This window comes from Emydura macquarii, unplaced genomic scaffold (genome assembly GCF_026122565.2).
Source record: "Emydura macquarii macquarii isolate MOO-44397 ecotype Brisbane River unplaced genomic scaffold, CSIRO-AGI_Emac_v2 contig_1263, whole genome shotgun sequence".
Taxonomy (NCBI): Eukaryota; Metazoa; Chordata; order Testudines; family Chelidae; genus Emydura; species Emydura macquarii.
In genome coordinates, this window is record NW_027131400.1 from 6,305,285 (window position 1) to 6,316,321 (window position 11,037).

An 11,037-nucleotide genomic window follows, 5' to 3' on the forward strand; every position below is an offset into this window, starting at 1 on the left:
ATAATTTTGGATTTGATGAAACTTTTGAGCAAGCTAGCAGGATCCTTATCACCGATGAGGCACCTAAATTAGTCTGGACAAAACCCTAGGAATAGGGAACCTCTTGCACTGGCAGAAGGACAGATTAAATCGGCCCTTTAGATTATAAAAATCTTTGATTATTCTGGTGCATATAAAGCTCCTATACATCCTCTTCTCTCCTCTGTGTAGAGGTTGTATGAGAAATACAGAATTAGTTCTGGTAACATGGTCAGAGGCGAAACATAGGGAGAGAATTCACCAAAAGCTCAGGTTTGAACACAGTCTCTCTAGATAGCGTTTGTTAGTACAGGGATCTGGTTTAACTCAAAATGATGGTAACTTGGCAGAAGTCTCCAGATACATCTATTTACATGCAGTTTTAGAAGACACTAACTCAAATTCGAAAACCAAGAAACGCAGGCCATACAGGGTAGCTCCGTACACTTGCTGCTGGTCTTGATCATGTTGCCTGTCTCTCACCTCTGAGCATAATGCACTCCTCTTTTTAAGGTGTTGAGCCTAAATGGCTACACGGGCTCTTTGGTCCAAGGGTCTGGCCCTCCACCAGTCCTCCCAGTGGATTTCAAAAGAGAGATGATGGGAGTCAGTGGCAGGGTCAGGAGTACACGAGAGGACTCTATGGTAAAGAGAAGTGTTGCTTCAGTGGAATAGAGATTCTGCTCTTCTCCAATGCAATCAGAGTGCTTTCCCCATTATGACATCTGCCTCCCTTTGGCTCCCTACCTCTAGTACATCTGTTGTTGTTGTTTGCATCAACAGATGCAAAACCCGCAGACATATCTCCACTGCTATGATGATCAATAGCAGTGCTCAAGGTTCATGGGTCCTATGTATGCCTATCACAACACAGGATGTAGCTCATCCAGAGCATCAAATGCCCCAACAACTACTTCTATAAGGGTAAAACCAGGCAATCGCTATGCTCCTGAATGAACTCGCATAGAAAAATGATAAAAGACAAAAACATACTATCACTCATGGGCAAATGCATTTCACAAAGTGTGAGCACTCCATATCTGCGCTTTCAATACTCCTCCTCGAAGGAAACTGGCACAGCAGCACCTTCAAAAGGTGAGTGTAGGAACTTAAATTCTTAAAACTGTGGACTCAACAGAGACACTGTTCATGGCTCACTGCAATACTTCGTAGCACACACCTGCCTGTTAACCCTCAATGGCCCTCTTCAAACCCTTTAAGCATAACAATCTCACCCTTATTACTCACTCCATTTCAAGTGGCTTCCTACAATATGTGTTACCCCCCTATGCTTAACAATCTGTCCCGACTTGAATTTAGCTCAGACACTCTGATTTCCCTCTCTAGATCTGAATAAGAGCGCCGTGCAGCTCATAAGCTTGCATCTTCCACCAGCAGAAGCTGTTCCAGTAAAAAAATAGACACACAAGTTGGGTGAGGTGTAAGATCTATTGTGTCATTCCGTGTTCAGTAATAATGCTCCTACTTCACGGAGAGGTATGACAATTGAGGCCTGATGCTGCTTCCACTGGAGTCAATGGCAGAACCTCCCCATTAGGGCAGCTTGTATAATGTGTTAACCCAACATCCTGTAGCCAGATTTATGTGGGCAGACCACTCGGCCAAAGCAGATCCAGCTGCAGGATCAGCATCTAAATTTTCACCTCCTAGAATGTTTGTATATTTTATTTTTAAATTACTGGATTTGGGGGGAGGGATTAAATATAATAAAGGAACTTTTTTGAATCATACAATTGATTGTTCCCAGGCAGACTGGGGCATCCATATGGAGCTTCACCCAAAGCCTACGGGTGAAATCTTGGTCCCACTGAAATCGAGGAGGCCAGGATCTCAGAAAGGCAAAGCTGTAAATCTGTAACTTCATTCAAAATATCCACCTACTAGTAATTCAGTAATCCAAGTGGTTGTCCTGTGTTTGCAACATACCTATGTTAAATGACTGACTGGACCTCAGAGCTTGGAGAAAAGGGAGGCTAGCTCATCATACAAGAATGTGTTTCCAAAGGAGTGTAAGCTTTCATGCTGCAGTACCAGCCCCTGCTTTGCAAGCACTATAAGGTGTACACACTTTCCCATGGAGATTCCATTTGTCCCTTCTTTGCTGCAAATAAACATTCTCTTCCTCTAGCGTGGGATACCTGGTGAAGGTCAAGTATCAGCTTTTTTTTTTAACTGGACAATTTGAAGTCTATGAACTCTATTGAATGCGTGTCTTAGTTCAAGTTGTTTCTAACTCAAGCTTTTCACAGACTGTTATTGATCTGCTCCTCTAAAAGTAATAAATCCTGTAATGTAGTAATTCCATAAGCACAGCAGAGTTTTGGGGGGCTTTGAATCTTCATCTGGTCAAACCGTTCCAAATCTTTCAGATAAATTGTTCCCCAAGCTCTCCATGTCAGCTCTGTATGTATTAAATCCTCTTTTCCCTCTCCCCCCAGACATTAAATCAGATGCTGCAGGTTTATGTTCAACTTTTTTGTATGCATACAACAGGTGAAAGGACACTCTGCACAGGCAAATGAGAATTAAAAAATAATTTTTCATTTTTTATTATGAGAAACACGTTGGCCACTTAATACATTTAAATAATTATTTTTCCTATTTTATTTACAGTCCATTCATGATTAATTTAATTTAAGACAGAGAGGCAACATTTTTTAAATAAATATGTACATACTATCTTGTAAGGATCTTCCACAAATTGGATTTGTAAACTATATCCCTAGAGAGGAGACTAGTAAAAACATATTATTTTCTCTGGAATTTTGTTTAAAATCATTTTTGGAATTTGTTTTCACTTTGGTTTTGAATTAATCTCCTGTAGGTACACAATAAGGCAGTGCAGTTAAAATGCAGGACTCTAAAACTCAGGAATAGGTTTCTCTCAGCTCTGTTGCTGATTGGCTGTATGGCTTTAGGAAAGAGTAGCCATCTGAACGTTTTCAATAGGGACAGGGGCGCAGGGGTGCTCACTTTCTAAATTGTCTAAATATGGGTATAAGTGCCTACGTTGAGGTATCTAAGTTTGAATATGTAATCCCTCTGTCCACTTCTCTGTAGCATTTTCTTTCCCACCAATCATGCAGAAGTCCCTCGATGAGGGTTGACCAGGGTTCTAGCTCTGCAGAGTTGAGAGAAAGTATTTATGCGGAAAAGAGGGACTCCATTAGATTCTGGATTCTTTGTTAGCAATAGCAAATGTTCACAAGGAAGAAAGCACATTAAAAGTGAACCGAAAAATACACCACTTTGCATTTAGATAGCCAGATTCTTATTTGTTTGTTTTCCCTTGGATTATGTCAACTTTCTTAGTTAGAAGATGGCAACAGCTGGCTTTTTTTCTCCTGTCACACATGCACTCCTAACTAGAACTGGGCAAATAACGGATTTTTTTCAGTTCATGAGCAATTCTGAAAAATCAAAAGTTTCATTTTTGGATCGATCCAAAAACAACGTCTTTCAAAATTTTCAGCTCAATCTTTTGTTTTGATTTTGGGCATTTTAACAAAAGCAAAGGCGAACTAGATTCGGAGGAGAAGGAGAGGGAGGTAGTCTTCTTATAACTTTTAACCCAGTGCTTAGGGCATGCACTTAGTATGTGGGAGGCCCAGGAACATCTTTGTGCCAACTGACACAGGACACAGAAGGGCAAGAGTTTTACAGTGATCCCCTCGGTCAAGTAAATGCGATCCTTTAGTGAATTAGTGTGCATATAAGGACTTTATAGAGAGCCAGTAGCACACTGGTCATCCTAATCATTACAAAATGTATGTGTGGATAATATTTAAGAAGTTATGTATCTATACTAGAAAACCTGTTCTTAAAACCTTGACGTTAAAGGCAGGTCACCAGAAGGTGACATGCTTTGGACAGGTTCTATTCAGGCAGAGGGTAGTAGATGCTTCTCTCTCAGGTCATTATGTGTTGTCTTTCACAATGTAAATCTATTTACATCCTAAGGCACCGGCTAATCAAGACTGAGAAATCAACAAGAGATCACGAAATCTACAGGAAGGAATATAAAACTCGAGGGTGCCTGGTTTATGAATAAAGATGAAAGGACTATTTTAATATATCTAGGGTTGCAAAGAGACATACAGTATTCTTTACCTAAGGGACAAGAGGGCAGCATGTTTTGTCTCATGACAAAAGGATCACAGCCAGGCATGGCTGAAAAACACTGGAAGGACTTTGGAGTGAATTTTGCTTTATAAGACATGAACATATCTAGTTAAATAAGTCTAAGTCCTACAATGCATGTTATCAGTTTAATGTATATGTAACCATTTGTTTGAATGCTTCAACTTGCTATCATTTAAATCTTTGTTTTACAGATTTTTGCTGGTTTTCACCATAAAGCTGGAATCGTAGGACTGAAGGGGATCTTGTGAGGTCATCTAGTCCAGTCCCCTGCACTTATGGCAGGACTAAGCATTATCTAGACCATCCCTCACAGATGTCTGTCTAACCTGCTCTTTAAAAATCTCCAGTGCTAGAGATTCCACAACCTTCCTAGGCAATGTATCCCAGTGCTTAACTACCCTGACAGTTAGGAAGATTTTCCTAATGTCCAACCTAAATCATCTTGCTGCAATTTAAGCCCATTGCTGCTTGTCCTACCCTTAGAGGTTAAGGACAACAATTTTTCTACCTCCTCCTTGTAACAATCTATTATGTACCTGAAAACTGTTATCATGTTCCCCCCTTGGTCTTCCCTTCTCCAGACTAAACAAACCATTTTTTTTAAATCTTCCTTCATAGGTCATGTTTTCTAGACCTTGAATCACTTTTGTTGCTGTTCTTTGGACTTTCTCCAATTTGTCCACATCTTTCCTGAAATGTGGCACCCACAATTGGACATAATACTCCAGTTGAGGCCTAATCAGCGCAGAGTAGAGTGAAGAATTCTTGTGTCTTACTTACAACACTCCTGCTAATACATCCGAGAATCATGTTTGCTTTTTTACAAGTGTTACACTGTTGACTTATATTTAGTTTGTGATCTGCTATGATCCCCAGATCCTTCTGTAGTATTCTTTCTTAGGGAGTCATTTCCCATTTTGTAAGTGTGCAACTGATTGTTCCTTCTTAAGTGGAGTACTTTGCATTTGTCCTTACTGAATTTCATCCTATTTACTTCAGACCATTTCTCCAGTTTGTCCAGATCATTTTGAATTTGGATCCTATCCTCCAAAGCACTTGCAACCCCTCTGCCTTGGTATCGTCAGCAAACTTTATAAGTGTACTCGCGATGCCATTATCTAAAACATATCTAAGTGATGTGAGTGAAACAGAGCAGTGATGTGAGGTGGAACTGATAAGTTGAGGCATACTGCGTCTTTGGGAGCAGCGAATCTGTGAACACTGAGTGTCCTGTGGAACAAGGGCTGGAAACTCCAGGGAGATGCTTGGGGGTTGGGGGCTTCAGAAGGATAGCAAAACCTCTGTAGGCTGAGAGAAGAGCGTTTGCATTGCCAGTGGTGGTTGAGGTCATGAAGCTGACCCATGGCAGACACTGGCAAGGTCTCCTCCGTCTGAAGGCAGGTCGGAGTGAGATGCCTCACAACCCTCCCTGGATCCCACTGGGAAGCATCACACCCCCTCTGCTTGATATAGAAAAAGGAGTTGAACTTGGGTCTCCAAGTGCTGGAGAGTGCGCTACCCACTAGGCCAGGGGTCAGCAACCTGCAGCATGATTTTGAGCAGCATGTGGCACCCTGGCCGGAGCTGCACCACTCCCAGCCCCAAGCAGGGCCATGCCCCCGCCCTTTCTCCGTGTGGGCTGAGTGGTGCCCTTGGCTGGGAGCGGCGCAGCCCCTGCAAGAACAGGCCCACAGACCCGCCGCCACCATTGCTGCCAGGAACAGGTCTGTAGACACCCCCCTGCCACTGCCGCCGCAGCGCTGGGAGAGGGGTGGCGGAGGAAGGTTTGGCACAGTCCTTGCTGAAGGTTGCTGACCCCTGCACTAGACACTGCGCTATTCTGGTGTGAGTCTCTCCTGTTTGAAGTTGATGCATTTTGTATAAAGGATTAAATAATATGTGGAGTAGGGATTTGAAGTTGGGTGAAAACTGGAAGCCTTTCATATTACCCAACCATTTCTTTTTTTTTTTTTTTTTTTTGCTTTGTCAAAACTGTTCAGGGAACTTGACATGCAATTTCAGTTGAACCAAAACCATTCCATTTTTGATGTATGAGCTATTCACCAAAACATATCATTTAGCTCTTCTCCCAACTCCTGTCCCTGGATTTTATAAAAAGAATCAGCCCTTGAACTGCTGAAACCAAATCAGGACACAATACAACCCTTGTGGTTTCATTTCCCAATTTCTTCAAGTTCTTCATACTGTCCAGCTAAAAATTATTCCTCAACTCCAAACCCAATATGCTTCAAACACTTCTGTATGCAAAAAAAGGGGACCTTAACTGATTCTTTTTGGCTATTAAGCAGTCCTTTCAGCTTCTCATTCTAGTCGTCTCCCCGAATTCCCATCCCCTATTAAGTTAACATAACCAAATAAAATTGTTATATCACAAATATTATACCACATATGGACCTCTTCGGTCATTGAATCCAGTTCCCAGCTATCATAAGCAACCTTGTCATGTAATCCCTTTCATAAATTTATCAGGCTCAATCTTAAAACTAGCTAGGTTGTTTACCCTTGCTACTGAGAGGCTGTTCCAGAACCTTACTCCTTTGATGGTTACAAACCTTCTAATTTCCAACCCAACTTTTTCATGGCTTGTTTCTACCTATTTGTTCTGAAGATTAGTTTCATTAAACCAAAGGAAAACTGCTCTATCACACCAGCTAGTGACGATGGAGAGGTGCACCTTGCAACCACGCTTTCAAAGCATTCACTCTAACTGCAGTTTTGAAGACTGATCAGCTGGTGCTATCTATTTCTAGCTGCTTTCTGGAGTGATCTTACTTTGTTCATGTTATCGTCCTGATGTCCAGTCTCCTTGCAAATTAATTGACCTCCACCACAAAATGGAGACTGCTGCCTTTACATAAACAAAATAAACTTTATTTAAAATATTGCCATGTTCTACAGCAATATCCCAAATTACTGCAGTCATACTACTGCAAAGTGTTCAATAGGTCATTGTGGCGGAGTACGGTAATGTTTTTAATAAGGATAGAGATTACCCCAGTATTTGAAAGCAGCAGACTTTTTTTTTATATATATATATATTTCTCTATAGTGCTCAATATATTTGTATTGCAGTAGCATCTAAGGGCCCCAGTCAGGGATTGGGCCCATTGTAGTAGGCACTGTACACACACGAAAAAGACAGACCTCAAAGCTAATAATTTAAAGCTACTCTTACAATTATAATACAGTTTCACCCCATAACATTCCATACTTCCTGCTGGATCTAAAGAGAATTCTGCTCTCTCCACTATAAATATAGCGACACACTAGTGAGGTTTGGATTTGTAACAGTGCAATGGACAGCAGAACTTGTCTGAATGTCTGAGCTAAAGGATGCTTAACCATTTAATGGACTGTTTATTCCAAACAGGATGCAGAGTTAAATCTGTGCACTTTGTCTCTCACTGAACATTCTTCATGCAGATCTACATTTCAAAAATTGGTTTAAATTGAAGAGCTTCATTCCCCTATATTTTAAATCGAATAGCATAAGTACCTTAAGAATCTGGAAATCCAATTTAGATCTCCACTTGCTGTGTGGGTAAACTGTGACTGACAAAGCAAGAGTCATGGGTCAGATCCCATATTGGTTTGGCAAATAACACCTGCTTTTCATCTGTGCGCACTTCAAGAACTGGCCTGCTTGCAGTCCATCAACACTGCTTTTATCCAGTCTGCCTCTTACCCCTCACTTTGAGCAAGTGCCTGAAAAGTTCCACGTGAATGAATTCCTCAATCTCTTTGCTCTAGAGATGAAAAAGGGAAACACAAAACAACCCAAAAGGGCTAAAAAATAATTGAGAAATAGAACTCCTTCGGAGGCTCCCACATAAAGCAATTTTAGCAGTGCGCACAACTGCAGTGATTGTTACTCACTGTTTGCTTAATATTACGTGGCTTAGTATTTAGCAGAGTGGAACACATTTTAATGCATTATTTATTATTACAAGGAAAGATGCTGACAAAGTACAAAGGGCACTGACGGGAAAGACGGGGGGGTGGTTCTCCAACAGGCAATGAGTTCAGGAGAAGGGAACTGCATGCAGAAGACAGGGATGGAAGGATGGTTTCCAGTAAACTGACCTTTTGCTTGGCCCCCTATCAGGATCAACACATTACCTACTGGGCCCAACTGCACTCTAAGGCCAAGACTACACTAAAATTTTAGGATGACCCAGCTAAAATCCACACCCCTGAGCGATGCAGGTAAGCCAAACTAACCACTTAAACTAAACTAACCGTAGATAGCACTTAGGTACCACCTCTTGGGGAGATGGATTAACTACAGTGATGGGAGAACCCCTCCGCTCACCACAGTGAGTATCTACACTGAAGTGCTACAACTACAATTTTGCCACTGTAGCAATTTAATTGTAGACATAGCCTCAGTTACATTAGTGGTAGAGCTCCAAAGAATCCCATAGTTATTCCAGATTTACGGCTGTATAACAGCAGAACCTGGCCCATGGTATATAGAGTGGACACAAAGAAATGTAATTCACACCCGGGGAAGGAGTTTAGGTTTTAACTAGAGCTTATCAGAAACTAGAATTTCCATTCTGTGAGAAATTCTGACATTTGGGGGGGGGGGGGAGATCATTCTGAATCGGAACAAAGTCAGAATTTTGAAATTTCCCATAGAATAAAACTTCTTAAAAATTATCAAATTTTCATTTCAATAATATTGAAATATTATAAATATACAGTCTATGAAACAGAATAGATATATTAATATAAACACTTTAATATAAACATCTAAACAAATGGGATTGAAATGATAAAGTCAAAGAATTCATTTTGATATTTTCCAATTGAAATCTATACATTCCTGAGAAACATTTTGATTTCAACAAAACTGCATTTTCCAGTGTTGTTTGGTGGCTGACACATGACAACAATAAGACACAGAGCTGGGGCAAAGGCCACCAAACTCTTTTAAAAATGAATGCAACTTTTAGATGAGGGAAAAGGGGCTTTTGGAAGAGTGCTTGTTGCACCTCTCAACTTTTTTCCTAGACTAGATGTTGTGAAGGGGTGTTTGTTTGTTTGTTTTTTTTTAAAAAAGCAAATCTTGCTTGACTGCATCTAAAACATATCCTACCCTAAAACTGCTCTGAGAACAGTTAACTCCTAAATCTGGGTATTCTAAACACTTGTGAATGAATATGGTTCAAAATGATTTCTTGGGTCACACATGCAATCCTTCTGCAGTATTACGGGATTGCATGGATAGATGCCTGTACTAACTATCCATTTCCTAACAGCCATGTATTAATTTCACTGCCTAATAGGTATTAATGAAAGAGATTTAAGCTATTTATTCAAAATAGTTCCATTCTTAATTTTAGGATATATAAGCTCTGGAACACCGTTTTGGCATTAAATACCTACAATGGTAAATTTGGCTTCAGTAAAGTTTCAAACTGGTATTGTATTTTTCGGAATAAGAGACTAGGATTAAGGCCTTGAATGCTTCCATACCTGGGTTGATGAAATTTGTCCTTCATAATTCATAAGTGACTTATTTCTTTAGCAAAGGAGCATTTCTCCCCAAATGGTGGCTGCCTCATGGGTTATGAAGATGGTTGACTGGCAAGCATTGTCAACACTTTGAAAAGTAGGCCTACCATACTGGAGTTCAGCATCAGATTTCTGGTGCTGTTGTCTAACACAGAAACAAATTCCTTCTTGCTTATCACTTTGCTGAAAGATAAGTAGGGCTGGTTCAAAATTTTTCATCACAACTGGGTTTGGGACTAATCAAAATTTTTCATGAAAAGTGTCTGGTTTTGGTGGGAAACTTCAAATTTTCACTAAAATACTGAACACTCAAAAACTAAAAAAAAATTCTGTTTGGACATGCCATAGTGGTGCTTTATGGGAAATGTAGTTCTGTTGTCTCAGGCACCCTTTCTCCTATATATTTCCCATGATGAGCTACGATCTTCAGAGCCACCATGATGCATCATGGGAGAGGTAGTCCAGCGGGAAGTCCTGGATTATAAATTGGAATAGGGGCCTGAAGCATCTGAACTAAACTCCCATGAGATGCCATAGCATCATTTCTGATTAGAAATTTTTGGCTTTCAGACAAAAGTTTTCAGTTTCCTATTTTTTGCTGAAACATCCACATTTTTCATGTGGGACAGGGATCATTTTCCAGCCACCTTATAATACACCTCCTGTACATTAGCAGAGGCGGTTGAATAGAAAGGATCTCCAGAGAGTCATAGCTAAAGTTTTCAATTAATATTGATACAGTGTGGCGCACTTCTATAGCACTATCCACCTGATGATCTCTAATCATTTTTCAGTCCAATAATTAAGCCACACAACACCCCAGTGAAGTAGATAAGAATAGTTTTATACCCTTTTGTAGATGTCTGAATTCAGCTGAGACACAGGGAAGCAGTAGCCTACAGTCACTTAGAGAGCCAAGGAGCCTGATGATAAATCTTCTATATTTACTCCTTTCCATAACGTAATTCATCCTATTCCCAACTGCCATTTTAATAATTACTCCCCATTAGAGCAATTGTCTCAAAGCTAAACCATCAAAGCAGACATTTTCATTCATCTTAACCAGCTAAAAGGGAAAAGACCATTTTAACCTCTCTGTCTTTGCTGTTTTTCCCTTGGGCAAGTATCTCAGGAACATGATGGTGACATCGTATGGGAGACTGCCTTACTCAGCCTCAGTATCATTGTTGAATGTTTAGCATTACTGACCTAATTAAATGAATCACCTACTCGAGACTGGCGAAGAGCAGGCCTACAAAAACTATTACTTAGTGACTTGTAACCATTTCGTTGCATGATCCAAAGTGTCCTGGT